Below are 17393 nucleotides of genomic sequence, written 5' to 3'. Positions count from 1 at the left end.
TCACTGAGTCAGAAGAGACTCATAGCTGGCCCTCCAGCAAGCTTTTCTGGGGGCAGAAAGCTCATGGGAAGAGACTGTCCATCCATCTCGAGTGGAGCTGCTGGTGGATTCTAAGAACCACTGGGACCCCCTAGAGACCATGCCACCAGGGCTCCCTTAAAAAAACCTTTTAAACACACACACAAATATTCTCTTAGCTACTGATGTGTTTCTTTACTTTTACAAAAAGAAAAATGCCTCTTCCACTTAAACTTTTTTTTAATTCCAGTGGCAGCTTAACAAATAAGCCTGAGTCTTCTGCCTGTCCCTGCAGGATCGCAGCAAGACTTCAGAATGGATGATTATAATCCAACAGGCCAACAGGCCCCAGATGAAGTTAACAATCCTCGCTCCATGTGATGTGTCAGTACCTACAAAAATAATCACCTGTGTCAATTTTCATTTCTTCCAAATACCAAGCCTTTCTGAATGAGAACACAAGAGAGTGGAAAATGCAGATTAGTATAAACTTTTCTTATATCAACATGCACATTCTTTAAACAGCACTAAGGTGGGGGGGTGCAACCAAATGCTTTTTTAACTGCTTGGGTGAAAATGCACATGGGGTGGGGCAGAGGAGCAAAGAGGTAGAAGTGTTAGCACTTTAAGGAGCAGAGTGATGAAATGCTGTGTGGAGCTACATGCATGTCTGCAGCTCCGAGTTTTGACTGTGGATGGTGAGAGACGACTTCTCACCAGAAGGAAATATCCCACAGAAAACACTAGAAACCAGGCTGGCTGTTCCAGGGAATTTAATTGTACACCTTGCCCAGTAAGAGATTCCTGGACTTACTCTGGGTCCCAGGTGGAGTACAGATCAGGCTGCTAACCAAAAGTTCAGCAGTTCGTATCCATCAGCTGCTCTGAGGGAGACGGATGGTCAGTCTCCTCCCATAAAGATTTACAGCTTCAGAAACTCGATAGAGGGTCACTATGAGTCAGAACCGATCTGACAGCATGGAGTGGGTAGGTACGCTGTACTTTTTTCTAGTTCTCTCAGTTTAAATTTTTTTTAACAAATCTTTACCAAAACCAAAATTATTTCTTAATGAGATTCTGGAAGTTTCTATTCTATGGTGTGATTGCCTCATGAAGCTGGCACCCACGTTCAGCTTCCTTTCTATTTCTTTGGATTCAGAATTCTCTCCTCTCCTCTCCTCTCCTCTCCTCTCCTCTCCTCTTCCTCTTCCTCTTCCTCTTCTCTTCTAGGCAGGAAAGGATCTAGTGAAGTTGTGCCCCAGTTTCAGAAGGCACAGAAAGAATAAGTGCTAAAGCAACGTGGAGAATGCAGTTTGAGGTCTGGGCAAAAAAAGTAACTAAACAAAGATACCTGGAGTCTCACTGGAGCTTGTGGAGCAATTCAAGCCTGTGGCTCCCAGTGTCTAAACAATGGCCTCTATTTATGCACAGTTCAAAAGACCTCATTGCATCAGAAGGCACCTTCTAACTGCAGCTAATTCTCCAAGCAGCAGAAATCCACTCGGTGAATAACAAAGCTCAGCTCTGTTAGTCATAAGGATTAAACCCCGCAGGATACAATGCACAGTTGCCAGGTCATCTTAGTGTAGGGCCAAGCTTGGAAAACCCAGTTCTCATTTCTCTTCCTCCAAAGACTGGTAGTTGTACCAGTTTCTTTCAAAGCACCTGTCACTTCTTTTCAGCACAAAAGGAGAAATTAGTGAACAAGAAGAGTATTTTTTTAACAAGGAAAGTATTTTAAGAGGCAGAGTTGAAAGGCACACATTTTGTGAAAATAGTTCTCAAAAAGAACATATTATTACAGGACTTCGTGCTTGGAAAGGTGGAGGGTTGGTGAAAGAGAGGAATGAATACTTTGAAATGGATGGACTGACACAATAACTGCTTCAATGGGCTCAAGTGTGTCAAGAAGTGTGAGGCTGGCACAAAGCAGGCCAGCATTCAGATCTGTTATTGACAGGGTTGCTATGAGTCATACTCGACTCGATGGCACCTAACAACAACATGTAAATATATACACAAACCGAAGCCATCTAGTCAGTTCTAACTCATGGTGACTCTGCAATGAGTCTCCATTGCTGTAAATCTTTGGGGAACAGGCTGCCATCTTCCTGCTGCCAGGTGGCTGATAGATTCAAACCATTAACCTTTTGATTTGCTGCCAAATCTATTAAGCATTATGCAGTAAGGGCTCCTTGTTATTGTTGTTGTATACTGTGGAGTCGAAACTGATCCACAGGCTGATCCTCCCGTGGGTTCTCAGAGGCATGGCAGGGGATTGCCCACCCTTCTCCAGCAGAGCAGTTGGTAGATTCGAATTGTGTGCCTTCAGGATTGCAGCACAGCTTCTTACGACTAGGCCACCAGAGCTCCCTAAGTGTCTCCAAGAGCTCTTTAAGTGTATATTGTTGTTGTTGTTGATGACTGCCTTCAAGTTGAGCACAATTCACAGTGACCCTATGAGCAAAAGGCCTGAAGCCCCTCTACAGCTATTGACATTTATCAAAGTTCATAGTTTCCAGAGCCATGTTGTTTAGGAAGTGGCACAAGCTTGTCCTTTATCTCAGGATGGAAATTCAAGTCGGCCCAGAGAGAATGTAGAGAAAGCACCAGAATGGATGCAGAAAGCTCAGCAGAACTTATTCTACCCAACTAAATCGTCACTTCCAGGCCAAGAGTCCTGTGTCCCTGTTCTCTTGTGTCATTTGACACTTAGCACAACAAGTTCCTGGTAACTATTCAAGTGGGAAAGAGGAGCTCCCCCAGCCAAAGCCCACATGACTGCAGCCCACCCTGCCATTTCCAGCTCCTACGGCCTCTGTCACGGAAGAGCAGGCACGCTGATGAATATTCAACAAGTCTGAGACATTCAAGATGACTAAGACCCCAAGAGTCTAATCAGTCATTTTCGTGACACTCTTCTGTCATTTTCCCTTCTCATTTTCCATTCTTTGGAGAAAGGAGACAAACAGAATGGATATGAGGCACTGTGTCCTCCCTAGGTGAGCTCGGACTGAAAGATCAGCTGACAGAATGCATGTGCAAGCGTGGAGGGACACTGAAGAGAATAAATGAGCTACTCCCAGTTTTCTGTACCACACGCTGCCATGAATCGGATTGCATCCCCTGGAATGTGTGTCAACTTGACTGGGCCACAGTCTCGGTGGTTCAGTCATCACATGATGACGGAATCTGACGATGTGGTCACCTCTCACAATGTGTTCAGGTAGGATCTGTCAAGCAGTGGTAAGGAGATCAGGTGGAATGCAACACCCTTAATCATGTCATGGTCACGGTCTCATGTAAGGAGTTTTCCTGGGGTCTGGCCTGCATCACACTTTATCTTTTTTATTATTATTATTATTTTAGTGTGTGTGTGTGTGTGTGAGAGAGAGAGAGAGAGAGAGACAGACTACCATCAAACTGGATCTGACTGGTACAGGAGGAGATTGTCCCTCCTTCTCCAGCAGAGCATCTGGTGGATTCGAACCATACAACTCTGAGACTGCAGTGCAGCTTCTTGCCACTAGGCCACCAGAGCTCACCTATCACACTTTATCTTTTTTTTTTTTTCTTTCATAAAAAGGCAGTAGAATGAAAGAGGCTTGCTATGTTCTTTGAACTCAAGGTCCATGCTCTGAAAATCTCCTAGATCCAGGGAAAGACTGATGTCAGGTGTAGAGCTCTCCAAGGAACGCCAGACCCGCAGATACTGAGATGAGGACCTTCCTGCAGAGATGACATCATGGTCACCTTCCCCACAGCTCTGAATTCCAACTGCTAGCCTCCCAGACTAGAGGATTCTGTCACGCCATCCACTGTGGGTTAGGGCAGCACCAGATTCTAGCAGGAGCCCCACTTGCACGCTGCCTGCATTAGCTTCAGCTGTGACACGGGCCTAGATGGCCTCATCGCCAACGAGCAAACTGGTGGCGGAGGACGAGCAAGGTCGTGGGCAGTGTAAGTGACAATAAGGAGGATGCGTCACATGGCTGAATCACCAGGTGCTCACAATGCCCTCCAGAGACCCACAGTGACCAAAGGGACCTCAATAAAGAAAAGCCTCTACGAGGCTTAACACCTGGATGTTTTTGGGAGCAGGAAGAGAAGGCTGAGTCGCTCAGAGAGGAAGGTAAAAAAAGATGGCAACTTGCCATCTATAGAGTGCCACTCCGGGTGGTGCAAATGGTTAACACTCTTGGCTGCTAACTACAGGGATGGTAGTTCAAGTCTGCCCAGGGGCATCTTGGAAGAAAAATCTGGCAGCCTGCTTTCAAAAAGTGAGACGCTGAATTTGAAAAGCCTACACAACATAGTTTGACTCTGACACACACGAAGGATTGTCTTAACAACAACAGGCTCTGCTGCCGACTGTGGCCAGATCCAGGCAAGGAGCGATGACTAAACAGGAAATTGGCTACTCTACCGTCAAACGGATGTATGAGTGTTCAAGGCAGAGGCACACGGGCCAGATTAAATACACCCTATAAATTCAAAGCACAGCTGGTTAGCCGTGGCAGATGCAGGGGAGATTGTGTACTCAGGTAACAAACAGCTTGGTGGGCCTCCTGGAATCTCCATCCCCATGTATAACCGAGTTATTTAATCCACTTGGCGAGTGTCTACGAGACACCCAGTGCTTCTCAGACATAGTTTTTAAATCACCTAGCAAACTGCAAGGGAAAGCACTGTCTCTATTTGAAAGGAAGTTCAGAGAGGTTTAGTAATTTGCCTAAGGTCACAGAGCTGGCAGCAACGGAGGAAAGTCAGGCTTCTTGTTGTCAGGTGCCTTTGAGTCAACTGCAACTCACAGCAACTCTACAAACAACAGTTCAGAATCCCGTCTTGTGCTGTGTCACCCTCACACAATCACCCCATGCTCCAGTCCCTTACTGCAGTGACTGTGTCAAGCCTTCTCACTGAGGGTCTTCCTCTCTCTCTGACCCTCCTTCCTCTTTCCCAGCATGACATCTCTTCTCAAGGACGAGCCCCTCCTGACAACATGCCCAAAGCATGTGAGATGAAGTTTCTCCTTCCTTGCCTTGAAGGAGCAACCTGGTTTCACTTCCTCCAAGGCAGATCAGTTTGTTCTTTTGGCAGTCTATTCAACATGCTTTGCCATCACCACTATTCAAAGGCATCAGTTCTTCTTTGGTCTTCTTTCTTCACCGTCCAATTTTCAGATGTACAGGAAGCAAATGATACCACCACTGTTAGGATCAAGTGCACCTTAATCTTTAAAGTGATATCCTTGCTCTTTAGCACTTTAAAGAAGTCCCTGACAACAGGTTTTTCCCAATGCAACATGTCTTGATCTCATGACTGCTACAATCATGGGTGTTCACTGTGGATCCAAGTGAAATGAAATTAGGCTGAGGTTAGAGAAAGGCCAGTGGGGTGGATATACCAGTGTGTGGGGTCAGAGTCTGTCTTTATTTCACATTTTCATATTTCATCCATCATGTGGGTTTTTTTGCATTAATTTTTCATTTTTAAAAAATATTGTGTTAAAATGTTACTTATCTTGATTATTGACTCTTTTCGGAAGCCCATTAAATTCAGCAAACACCCGACTCACTTCACCCCGGGCCCGGCTCTGCTCGGGCTTCAGACACCGTGAAATAACCTGCATTCCATCTACAGACAGCTCTCCTTGTGGGCAGCTCTCTCCACTCTCCGCCTGCCTTGCTGACATGTTTTCCATCCACAGGGATTGTGTTGGAAGGTCTTTCTGTTCTGCTTTTCACATGTCTGCTCACTGCTTCTGCTTTGTTTATTAGAACTGATTTCCCTCAGCCCTCTGTCTCTGCCCGCCACTGCCTGGGGTACTTACTTGGAAGCAAGAAATGAGGCACAAGGTGATATGCTGATAAACAGCATGCAAGACTACCACACAATGCATTCAAGCATTCAGGGGTCCTGAGGAAAAAGCAAGTATTCAGGGATGTCGGGTTCTCTTCTCTTCAACCCCCAAGACTGAAGAAACAACTTAGCTCCTGAGAAGTGAGCCTCTATGACGATCAGATCTTCACACAGTTCTCTCCCAGGCTCTCTACACCTCCTCACCAGGTATAAACTCCATAAATACCACGAGCTGAGGCGCTGGGTTTTCTGACATGGGTGGCTGGCAGGAGAAACGTCATCTTTTCTTTCCTGAACTTTTTGTTTCTGCAGATGTTGTACTGTTAAGACATGCACAGCGATTAGCAGGGAGAGGCCCCACCAACAGCAAGCACAGCTGCTTTGCAGCCTGGTCTGGATTTGTTTTCTTAATGAAGTCAAATATAGTGTTTAATTTAAAAAAAGAAAAAAAGAAATTCACATTAGAAGATTCATCAATCACACAGGAGAGAAAGTGAGACTCTTTTTTTTTTTTTAATTTTTGTTATTTTTTTGTGCATGTACCGTCAAATCAGATCTGACTGGTACAGGAGGAAATGGTCCCTCCTTCTCTGGCAGAGCACCTGGAGGATTCGAACCATGTACCTTTGGGATTACAGTACAGCTTCTTGCCACTAGGCCACCAGAGATCCCTGAAAGTGAGACTCTTGAGGTACCACAAACAACCCTTTTCTTAAGTGACGTTGATTCTTCTTGGCTGGATAAACAAATGATTGTCATTTACAGCCGTCTGTCAATTAAAGAAGCACCATTCAACCCCTAAAACAGTGTAGAGAAATACCACCGGGAACCTGTAGCATGAAGAAGGGCCAGGTGCCTCCCTGGGCGTGAGTGGGCTGAATGAACTCCACGTTTGATCCCAATGGGACATTGTCAACTGGGCTGGTGTTTCACGGACTGAATTCAGTCAATTCATTTAATTAGAAGTAAATGCTTGATCACTGTCCACGCATAATCTGTCTACCTTCTACGGGCCAGACCAAAAGGGACGTCCAAGAGCGGTAGGGGTGGGCTTCTGGCAGGAAAACAATAAAATGAATCTTTAGTGGCCTGCCACTTCCTCTCGCCTTTTCAGCTCTTCTAAATCTAAACCAAAAAAGCACAGCAGCGCTGAGCCAGCCACGGCAGTGCATCTTTGTTGCTGGGGCAGAGAACGGCTTCTGGACTGCCTCTCGGAGTCTCCTGACTTGACCCACCTTATGAACGAACATTCTAGAAAGGAATGTGGAAAAAGCCCTCTGAGCCCATAAAACAGATGAAAAAGTCCTTCTAAAATCTCACTTGGGAACTCAATCTTCTTTCTACAAATTCTAACAAATCTGTTAATCTGGTTGAGGGAGAGAGGGTTCAGCCTACACTAGATATCAACTGCCATGGCTGGGCTGTTTCATAACCTGAAGAACAAGTTCCATCCCAAGTCCATGCACACAGCCCATACTCTGCAGGTCTCCTTGGAGGTCCTGGTCAGACCATCCTGCCCAGTATAAGGGACATCTGGGGGTTGCTGAGCTCCTAAGAAGAAGACCATGTCTCTGTGCCCCCTCCATCCCAGCACACAGTTCTAAGAAACAGTCATTAAAATCGACACAGGAGTGGCCACCTTCCCCCAGAAGGCCATCAGAAAGAACTCCCCTTACCTGGACCACCTCCCCAGTACTGCAAGAGCCCCTGGACTTTTACCTGTACTCCACGCGGGCCAGGATTCTGTAAACAGCCAAGAAAGAGAAGTCAGATCCCATCACGCCCCCTGCTTCAGTTGCTTCTGTGCTCAGACACATCCCAAGCCCCTGGGCAGGCCCACCCCGGCCCTGCACAGGTCTACCCTTATGCACTTCCCCTCAGAACTCCCTCCCTCATCTCCGGCCTCTCTCCCCTCCACTCATCAGCTTTCTGCTGACTCGCCTCCTTCTGTTCCTCAAACAGTGCTCATCTCAACACCTGTTGTTCTCTCTGCCTGGAAGGTTCTTGCCCAGATTGTCACTTGGATCAGGTCTTTGTTCAGATCAGAGAAGTCTTGTTCATCGTCCTATTAAAATAGCAGAACATATGTCCAAGTGCACCTGTGTACACACTCACAGCATATGCTTACCCCCCCCCCACACACACACACACGGTCTTGGGTCATTCTTGACCACATGGCCCTAATGTATTTTTTTGTTTTACAACACTATCTGAAATTGCATTATCTATTCTGTGTTCACTTAATTCTGTCTGTCTCTGGCAGCAGAATGCAGACCCCGTGAGGGCAGGGCCTGGTCTGCCTCAATTATGATGCACCTGCAGGGTCTGGAAATAAGCATTCATTGTGTGTGCCGAATGAATGAGCAAATGAGCAGATGTGCACAGAGAAATAAATGTGAGGGGAGGGAGTTCTGGTGGCCTAATGGCAAGAAGCTGCACTGCAATCCCAGAGGTACATGGTTCGAATCCACCAGATACTCTGCTGGAGAAGGAGGGGCAATCTCCTCCTGTGCCAGTCAGATCCGATTTGATGGTACACACATACACACACACACACACACACAAAATTTAGAAAGCAAGAAATTTTTTAAAAAATTTTAAACAAAAGAGGAAGTTCACAGTCTAAAGATGGATCAGACCAATTGTGACTCATAATGACTCCACAGGACAAAACAGAACTGCCCATAGCACTTCACAGGCCACACATCTTCGCAGAAGTGGACTGTCTCATCTCTCCATGGGGCAGCAGGTGAATTTGAACTGCTGACCTTTTGATGAGCAAACTAAATGCTTTAATACATTAGTGATGGGGTGGACTGTGGGGTGGGAAATTAGCACTGTTACTGTTCTATGGAGTTTATCTGCAGGACAATCCTATCAGGTAGGAAACTCATTTCACAGCCCAAGTTACAAAGGTTCAATAACTTGCCCAAAGGAGACTGGGGTTCGAACCAGGAAACTGAATTTCAGATGCTGTGCTCTTCTTGGCTTCTAACCCACACAGAGGGGCATAATGAAGGTTATGAATCAGGCCTATAGGAGCCTGGTGCCACAGTAGTTAAGCTCTTGGCTGCTAACTGAAAGGCTGGTAGTTTGAACTCACCAGCAGCTCTGCGGGAGGAAAGACCTGGGGAGGAAAGACCTGGTGACCACTTCCTTTAGAGAATACAGCCTAGGAGATCCTATGGGGCAGGTCTACTGCACTGAGAGCCTGGGTGAGTTGAATCGACTCCCTAGCACACCACCACCACCACCACCACCACCACCACCACAGCTTCCTCTGTGGGGACCTGAGGACAAAACTCAGCCTGCGACCGGTAGGGAGGATGCTTCCGATGCTGCCAATTTCCTAGGCAAAGGATGCAATCAATGTGCGCAACAGGACAGAGATGACGAGAGAGGCAGAGCAGACCCCACCCGATGGGATCCAGAGTACTTTCTGGGAATTCTGTATGAGCAGGAAGAAAAACGCGTCCCTGTGACGCCACGCTGAGGTGTCGGCAGTAAGTCATCGCTGCTGCAATACTCAGGCCCGTCTTCCAGCCCTAGTTCTAATCACTAGGATCTTGCCTCCTCAATATCTGGAATCAAGGCTCCCCTTAAGCCACAGCACCTGCTTCTGGGCCTCTTCTCACCCTGCTCCCTGCTATCTGCAGTCTGAGGCTGTCTGCTTAGTGCTGTGGCCTGTACCTACCACCAGGCTTGCCTTTGATGTGGATTCTGCCGGGAGCTGAGTGTCCCATCGCCCAGAGCTAGCCCTCACTTGCAGCTCCAGTGAGCATGGCTGTGCTTGCAGAAGCCACCAGAATCCCGGCCCCTGGCCACACCACATGCCCACGCTTGTTCTCACCGCCTGCAGCAGAGACCACGCGATCTGGCCCCCTCCTGTAACTCCATTTCCTTTCTAGATCTACCTTCCCTTGATCAGAATCAACAGCCACATTTTTTCACATATGTGTTCACACTTAAAACACACACCCAGGCCTATAGCACACACAGGAGACTAACACGCAAAGGGGCTGCGAAGTCAGATGGCATGCCCACTGTTTTCATTAAATAGGTAACTCTAGTTCTGACACTGACAACAGAAGAAGATAGGAAAAGTACCCAAAAAGGCAGAGAAGGGGGAAAGATCTGGTGAAAATGCAACTGGTTTTTTCACCAAATACCTCCATGGCTTGTCTCCATCAGTTATTTAGGCCTCTGTTCAAATGTCACCTGATTGAAGGCTTTCCCATCACTCTCCAAAAGTCTACTCCCCATCGCTTCTTCCTGCTCTGCTTATCTCTACCTGAAATTGAATTCTCTACTTGTATGTTTCTGCAGTCTCCTGTCCCGGGACGCCTCACCAGAATACAAGCCCTCTGACGACGGGCAGTTTGTTTGTGTCACTGCAATGTACACAGCGTTGTACATTGTGGAGCACAGCCTAGGGGGAGTTGTGTTGCTAACCAAAGTCCGTGCCTCTCCAGCAGTTCAAATCCAACAGCTGCCGCACAGGAGAAAGATGGGCAATCTCCTCCCATGCTAGTTACAGGCTCTGAAATCCAATGAAGGGCCAGCGATGAGTCTCTTTTCACTCAGCAGCAATGGGAACTGGAAGGCTGGAATAGTCTTCTGCGTCTGAACCAGTGCCTGACACGCAGTACCTGTCCCAGGGTTTTCAATGGCGCCTTTTTCAGAAGTAGATCACCAGGCCTTTCTTAAAAGGGGCTGTTGGGTAGACTAGAACCTCCAATCTTTTAGTAATCAACCCAGTGCATTAAGCATTTGCATCATTCCAGAAGTCTTCAAAATTCCCAAATACGGTGAATACCTATGCACAGCACAGCATAACAACGGGTTTTTACAAAGCTCTCAGAAAAAAAGCCAGGAAGCACATTTTTAGAATTAAATGAGATGATGTTTGCAAAGCCCATAACCAAGTGCCTAGAACATTGCAAGCCCACGCAAATGTTGGCTACTTTTATAGGAAGCGTTTTCGATAGATTGACGTCATTTCGGTAAACCTGCCTTATCAAGAATATCCATCTTTCCAAGGTTCATTTCCTCCCAGTTTCAGATAGCTGGAGTCTTCCTGGAGGGCATATTCATTGGGGAAACAGGAGGTGGCCTGGGTGCGGTCAGTGAGGTTAAAAATATCTGAGTGAACCAATGAGAAGAGACTTTACAAGAAGGTATTCCTAAGAAGAAAGGTATTCCTGCTGAAATGAACACACAATCCATGTGTGGTCAAAAAGGTCTTGCCTGTAAGGGGAACAAAGGAACTCTTTGGGAGTGGTTTGCATGGAGCACTTGGAGATGTAAAGTACATGGGGCCCTATGAACATGCATGACTGCGTGGTTTACTTCTAAGATAAGCTGTGGTAAGGGGCAAATCTATATTAGTATTCAAGGTAACAGAAACGAGTCTGTTCTACAAATTAACCATGCAATTAAACAGGAGGCGCATGCAATCTATTTTAAGCATTTCCTTCCTTTTTTCTTAGGACTCCTTTCAAATGGCCAAGGCCTTATTAATATCTCCAGCCAAAACCACAGCTTAAAAACTGCACACTCACTGTCCTATCAGGGAACACTTCCTGATGGTGCTTTAAAAACCACCATGCCAGCCAAGCTGTATTCCTGCCTCCAACAATGATAGAAGCTGAAGAGAGGTTGAAAGACAGCTAGCTGAGGGGTCTAAAGCATGATAACTAAGGATAAGGGGAGGCAGGAAGTGGGGGAGTGGCTGTGAAAGTGTTGTTACTTTTAATGATTCTTAACGGAATACTTCATCATAAAGGTGAAACATAAAAACTACTTTCAATACTACAAGTTCACATATCAGCAAGTTCCAACAAAGTAGCCCACTTTTTCAGCGCTGCTGAGTTGATTTCGACTCACAGCAACCCTGTTAAGTCTCAACTCATTGCCATCAAGTCAGAACTGACTCAAAGCTGCCCACCTACACACACACTCCTCAGCGGATGTTCGGATGCTTTAACTTGCACAGGAAGAGAACATCTTTCTCCTAAGAAGCCACTGCTGGATTAAAACCACCAGAGAGGGTCTGCCTTCAGGCTAGCTGCACATTTCACTATGGAGTCCACCATCTGAGCTCCCTTACCTTTAAAAAGCACCCTTTACACAGCAGGGTACAATGGGCCCAAGTCCCACAGAGATTATGAGAAAGGCCCAGAACTGAGTAATTCAAGTGTTGTTGTACATAAGGTCCCCCCGCGGAGGGCGGACTTGAACATCACCTAACAACAACACTGTTTTATGACACTCTTGAGTCAATGTCATTAGCACATAAATGTATGTTTGGACTGAGTTAGGATATCAAATTTGTTCCAGTTAGACAAGATTCCATAGCTGGAAATAAAATTGTGTTGTTCCCAAGCATATTGCCCTTTTGGACTTATCAACATCCTAAATGCTAGGGTATCATCAAGTTTGCACAGGTCTATGTTCATGTGGATGAAAAGGAAAAAAAGAAAAAGAAAGCTAGTGTACTCTGTTTTCACAAAGCTAACTTTATTTAGTACTTAAATCCTAGAATTGCAACCCTCCTAAAGTTTCATGTCAAAATATCTTTTCATAAGAGAAAGGCTATTGCATAAGAGAAATGACATTTTGACATGAAAAATTCTTAAATCATAAAATTGGTAACTCTGCAACATAAAATGTAAGACCCAAAATTTCTTGTCCACGAAATGTGTCTGACAAGTACTGCATTAACTTCAGTGTTTTTAATTTGCTCTTCTACGGCTCATAAGGTCATTTAAATTGTCAAAACCAGCACTGTTTCCTTGTGGTTTTTTTTTTTTAAATTCCACCCCCCCAAAAAAACCAACAAAATCAAGACTAAGAAAAAGTCACACAGCAGAAAGGTTAGCTAAGGGAGCTCTAGAGGTCCAGTCTGGAGAGAGCTTCGCTGGTAACCCAAAGGTCACACCTCTCCGGGGGTTCAGGTCCACCAACAGTTCCTCAGGAGAAAGATGAAAAATCACCTCTTGTACGACTTGCAACCCCAGAAACACAATGTGAGGGGTGGGGGACTGTAAATGAGTCCCAACTTGACAGCAATGAGTTTGCAGGTTTTTGTTGGAATTAATTAATGGAAAAGGAGCAACGATGTCAATTTAAAGAGTAAGGTACACTTGACCCAAGTCGCCTCAGATGCATATGAAAACTGGACAGTGACTAAAAAAGAACTGATGCTTTTGAGCTGTGGTGCTGGCGAAGAATCCTGAACATACCATGGACAGAAAGTGAAAACAAAGATGCTTTCTTCTCAGAAGAAGTGTAGAAAGAATGCTTCTCAGATGTGAGAATGACAAGGCTTTATCTTACACTCTGGTCATGTTATCACAAGAGGGCAGTCCTTGGAGAAAGATAGCATGCTTGGAAAAGTAGAGGGTCGCTGAGAAAGAGGAAGCCCCTCAACACAAAATAAACTGACAGAGTGGCCACTACACTGGGCTCAAGTCCAACAGAGATTGTGAGAATGGCACAGGACTGAGTAACTCAAGTTCTGTTGTGCATACGGTCCCTCTCCGCGTGGGGCTGACTCGAACACCATCTAACAGCAACACTGTTGTATGGCACTCTTGAGTCAATGTCATTAACACATAAATGCATGTTTGGACTAGGTTAGGATATCAAGTGCGTTTCCTACTGTGATTCATGGTCAAAACTGTAAACGTCTTTATAATGTACCGTATTACCTCCTGCAGGTTTTCCCTTGCAGTAATAGACATGCCCTATTAAACATTTATAAACCACAGAAGAAACTAGAAAGAAGAAAGTTTCAAATCATCTGTAATTCTATCCCTCACAGACAGTTAATTCCTGACATTTTGCCTCCTAGGCATGTTGTTGTTGTTGTTGACTGCCTTCGAGCCAAGCACAACTCAAAGGGACCCTATGAACAAAAGGCCTGAAGCCCCTCTACAACTATCGACATTTATCAACGTTCATGGAGTTTTGGGAGACATGTTGCTTGGGAAGTGGATGCCACTACTGCCTCCAAACCTATCATAGTATGTTATTGTTGTTAGGTGCCATTGAGTCACCTGCGATGTATAGCAACTCTGAACCCTTCCCTATCCTGAGCCAGTCTCACTAGGCATAGTATACTTTGATATTACACAGATGTTAGCTGTGCATTCACACATTGAATCATCCTGTTTTAAGCCAACAAGTAGTGAGCCCTGATTCAGGGCAACCCTGTGCACAATAAAACAAAAACACTGCCAATCCAGTGCCAGCACCAAATCGCACCACTGAGATTCTAAGGTTTTCATGGGCTGATTTAGAGAAGTAGATTGCCAGGCCTTTTTCCCTAGTTTGTCTTAGTCTGGAAGCTTTGCTCAAAGCTGTTCAACATCATGTTATTGTTAGGTGCTGTTGAGTCAAGTACAGCTCACAGCAACAAACCCCATTCCATCTTGTGTCCTTCTCTTCATCTCGGGTACCCTGGAGCCCCTTGCTGTAGTCACTGTGTCAAGTCATTGTGTTGAAGGTCATGGCAATATGCAAAGCCCACAGATGAGCGGGGGCTGCACCTGAGGTGGACTGACTGGGACTCACACTCTGGTCTCCTGCACCGAATGGGAGAAGTCTATCACTGGCCCGCCTAAATGCAAACCAAACTGAACACATCGCGTGAATCCTGCTTCAAAGTGGCCTTTGAGGACAGAGCAGAACTGGTTCATCTGGTTGCTGGGGCTGAAAATAGTAACAGGAGCAGACTGCCTCATCTTCCCCTGCATTGCAGCTGGTAGGTTTGAACCTGTGCCCTTTTGGTCAACAATCCAACACGTACTCAATGTGTTCACCAGCGCTTCTACTGACTCACCACTACCTCCTAACTAGTTCTATGTCCTTTGAAGTGAATTCAAAACTTAATTGGTATCCAGTCAGAACTGACTCCCAGCCGATGCTCCAGTGGGGCTCTGGGAAACTGTAAATCTGACTTGTAGCTCACCTTCTCTTGAGTTTCCAAGGCTCTAAACTGACGAGAGGAGACTGCTTATCTTTCTCTCTGGGAGGCAGTGGTGGATTTGAACTATGTCACCATACTTCACTATGTCCCCTTTGAAGCAACAGAATGATATAAATTTTTTTAAAATGATCTTCAGTGACAAGAGTACCACCAATACAGGAAAGAGATGTCCTTGAACTAATGTCCTTTTAGGGGGAGAGTAGAGAAACATCACCCTAGTGTCACGTCCAATGCCTAGCTGTCTATTAATCTTCCTGATGACATCAAGTGATGGGCTGAATAGGTGTCTGTCCACTTGCCCACAAGCAGAAAAGGTAAACATCTGAGCCCTACCATTAACATTTCCTATGAACATCCAATCAAATCAGATTATATATTTCTCTGGCATTTTCCTCCCGAGTGTTAAATGTGGTTTATTTTTAGCCATAGGAGCGATGGAATGTGTGTTAACAGATCCTGGTGAGAAGAATCCGTTTGCAGCCAAGCTCGAGGTGCAGCCAGTGTTCATGTGAAATGAAGGCTGATTCGGAAAAGATGGCAAGTCTGGGCTATGCGCGTGTGTGACCAGGTCAGAGAGGTGTCTAATTGTAAGAAGGTGCACATTGCGGGAAAGAAATAAAGTGACCAAGGTCCCATAATGCCATAAAGCCCTGTGGCTAGTAGGGGCTCATCCCAGACAAGCTGTAGAATGCCACCTGGGCAAATGACAAGGCTCCCCCAGGATCCAGAGTGTTACCTGGGCCACCTCCACAGTACTATGCAGACTCACGTTTGGATTCGCTACCAGGGAGGGGAGTACTTAAACATGGTGCTCAGAACTCACTGGTCTGTGAAAAGGAATTTCCAAGCGGGTGAGAATTCAAACATCCTCAGGCTGTGTCCCATCAAGCACGGGTGTTCTTATCAAGCATTTATGAAGAATCCAATCTTCAAAGAAATAAATGTGGCACCATTTTGTAAGAATGAAATAAGTTGTAGGAAAACTCTGTAATGTGTAGATATGGATTCGTCTTGCTCTCTGAGCAGAAATATTTCCATGCAAATTAATTTCTTACTCCAGAGTACGATTTTTAGGCTCAAAGGGTCCAGGAAGCTGATGATGGTCCTATGCCAGGGGTCAGCAATCTAGAGTCTGCGGATAAAACAAAGCAAAACAAAACAACCCAAGGGAGCTCTGGTGGCCTAGTGGCAAGAAGCTGCACTGCAATCCCAGAGGTGTGTGGTTCAAATCCACCAGGTGCTCTGCTGGAGAAGGAGGGACAATCTCCTCCTGTACCAGTCAGATCCGATGTGATGGTTGTTGTTATGTGCCGTTGAGTCGCCTGCGACTCATAGCGACCCTATGTACAACAGCCCTAAACTCAGCTCTGTCCTGTGCCAATCGCACTGTCTCCGACACTCCCATCCCAATTATCCCAGTCACCAAATCAATCCACCTCATAGAGGGCCTTCCCCTCCTGCGCTGTCCCTCCACCCTCTGATGTCCCTCTCCAAGGACTGGTCTCTCCTCACAACACGCCCAAAGTATGTTAGATGGAGCCTCAGAATCCTTGCCTCCAAGGAGCCACCCGGTTTAACCCTTTCCAGGACAAATCTGTTTGTTTTCCTAGCAGTCCATGGTATTCTCAATACTCTTCTCCAGCACCACAGCTCAAAGGCATCAATTCTCCTTCTATCCTCCTTGGTCATTGTCCAACTCTCTGATGCATAACAAGTGATTGCGAAGACCATGGCCTGTATCAGACGCGCCTTAGTCTCCAGAGAGACACCATTGCTTTTCAGTACTTTGGAGAGGTCCCTAACAGCAGACTTTCCCATGGCAATGCATCTTTTAATTTCCCGGCTACTGGTGCCAAGACTGTTGACTATGGAGCCAAGCAAACTAAAGCTGTGTACAATCTCAATGTCTTCACCATCCATCCTGATGCTGCCAATTGGTCCAGTGGTGAGAATCTTTGTCTTCTTGACATTGAGCCTCAATCCATATTGTAGGCTGCAGTCCTTGACACTCTGCAGCAGGCGCTTCAGGTCCTCTTCAGTTTCAGCAAGCAGGGTTGTGTCATCGGCATAAGGGAGATTGTTGATAAATCATCCACCAATCTTGACCCCACATTTCTCCTCATAGAGCCCAGCCTTCCGGATAATCTGCTCTGCATATAGGTTGAAAAGGTATGGAGATAGGATGCATCCCTGGTGTATGTCCTTCCCAATTTTGAAACATACAGTGTTCCCTTGCTCTGTTCTGACAATTGCCTCCTGGTCCAAGTATAAGTTTGATGGTACACACACAAAAAAGAATAAAATAAAATTCTAAAAAAAAATTTTTAAAAATCGAACCCATTGCCATCGAGTCAGTTTCCACCCCCAGCAAGCATGTAGGAGACAGAACTGCATCGGGAGGTTCCTGAGGCTGTAAATCTTTATGAACACAGACGGCCTCACCTTTTCTTCCCTTTAAAGCAGCTGGAGAGTTCGAGCCATCATCAACCTTTCAGTGAGGAGCCCAGTGCGGAACTCACTA

This window comes from Elephantulus edwardii, unplaced genomic scaffold (genome assembly GCF_000299155.1).
Source record: "Elephantulus edwardii isolate Elephantulus edwardi_28Jun2011 unplaced genomic scaffold, EleEdw1.0 scaffold00048, whole genome shotgun sequence".
NCBI classification, from domain to species: Eukaryota; Metazoa; Chordata; class Mammalia; order Macroscelidea; family Macroscelididae; genus Elephantulus; species Elephantulus edwardii.
Note: the sequence above shows the minus strand (reverse complement) of the source record.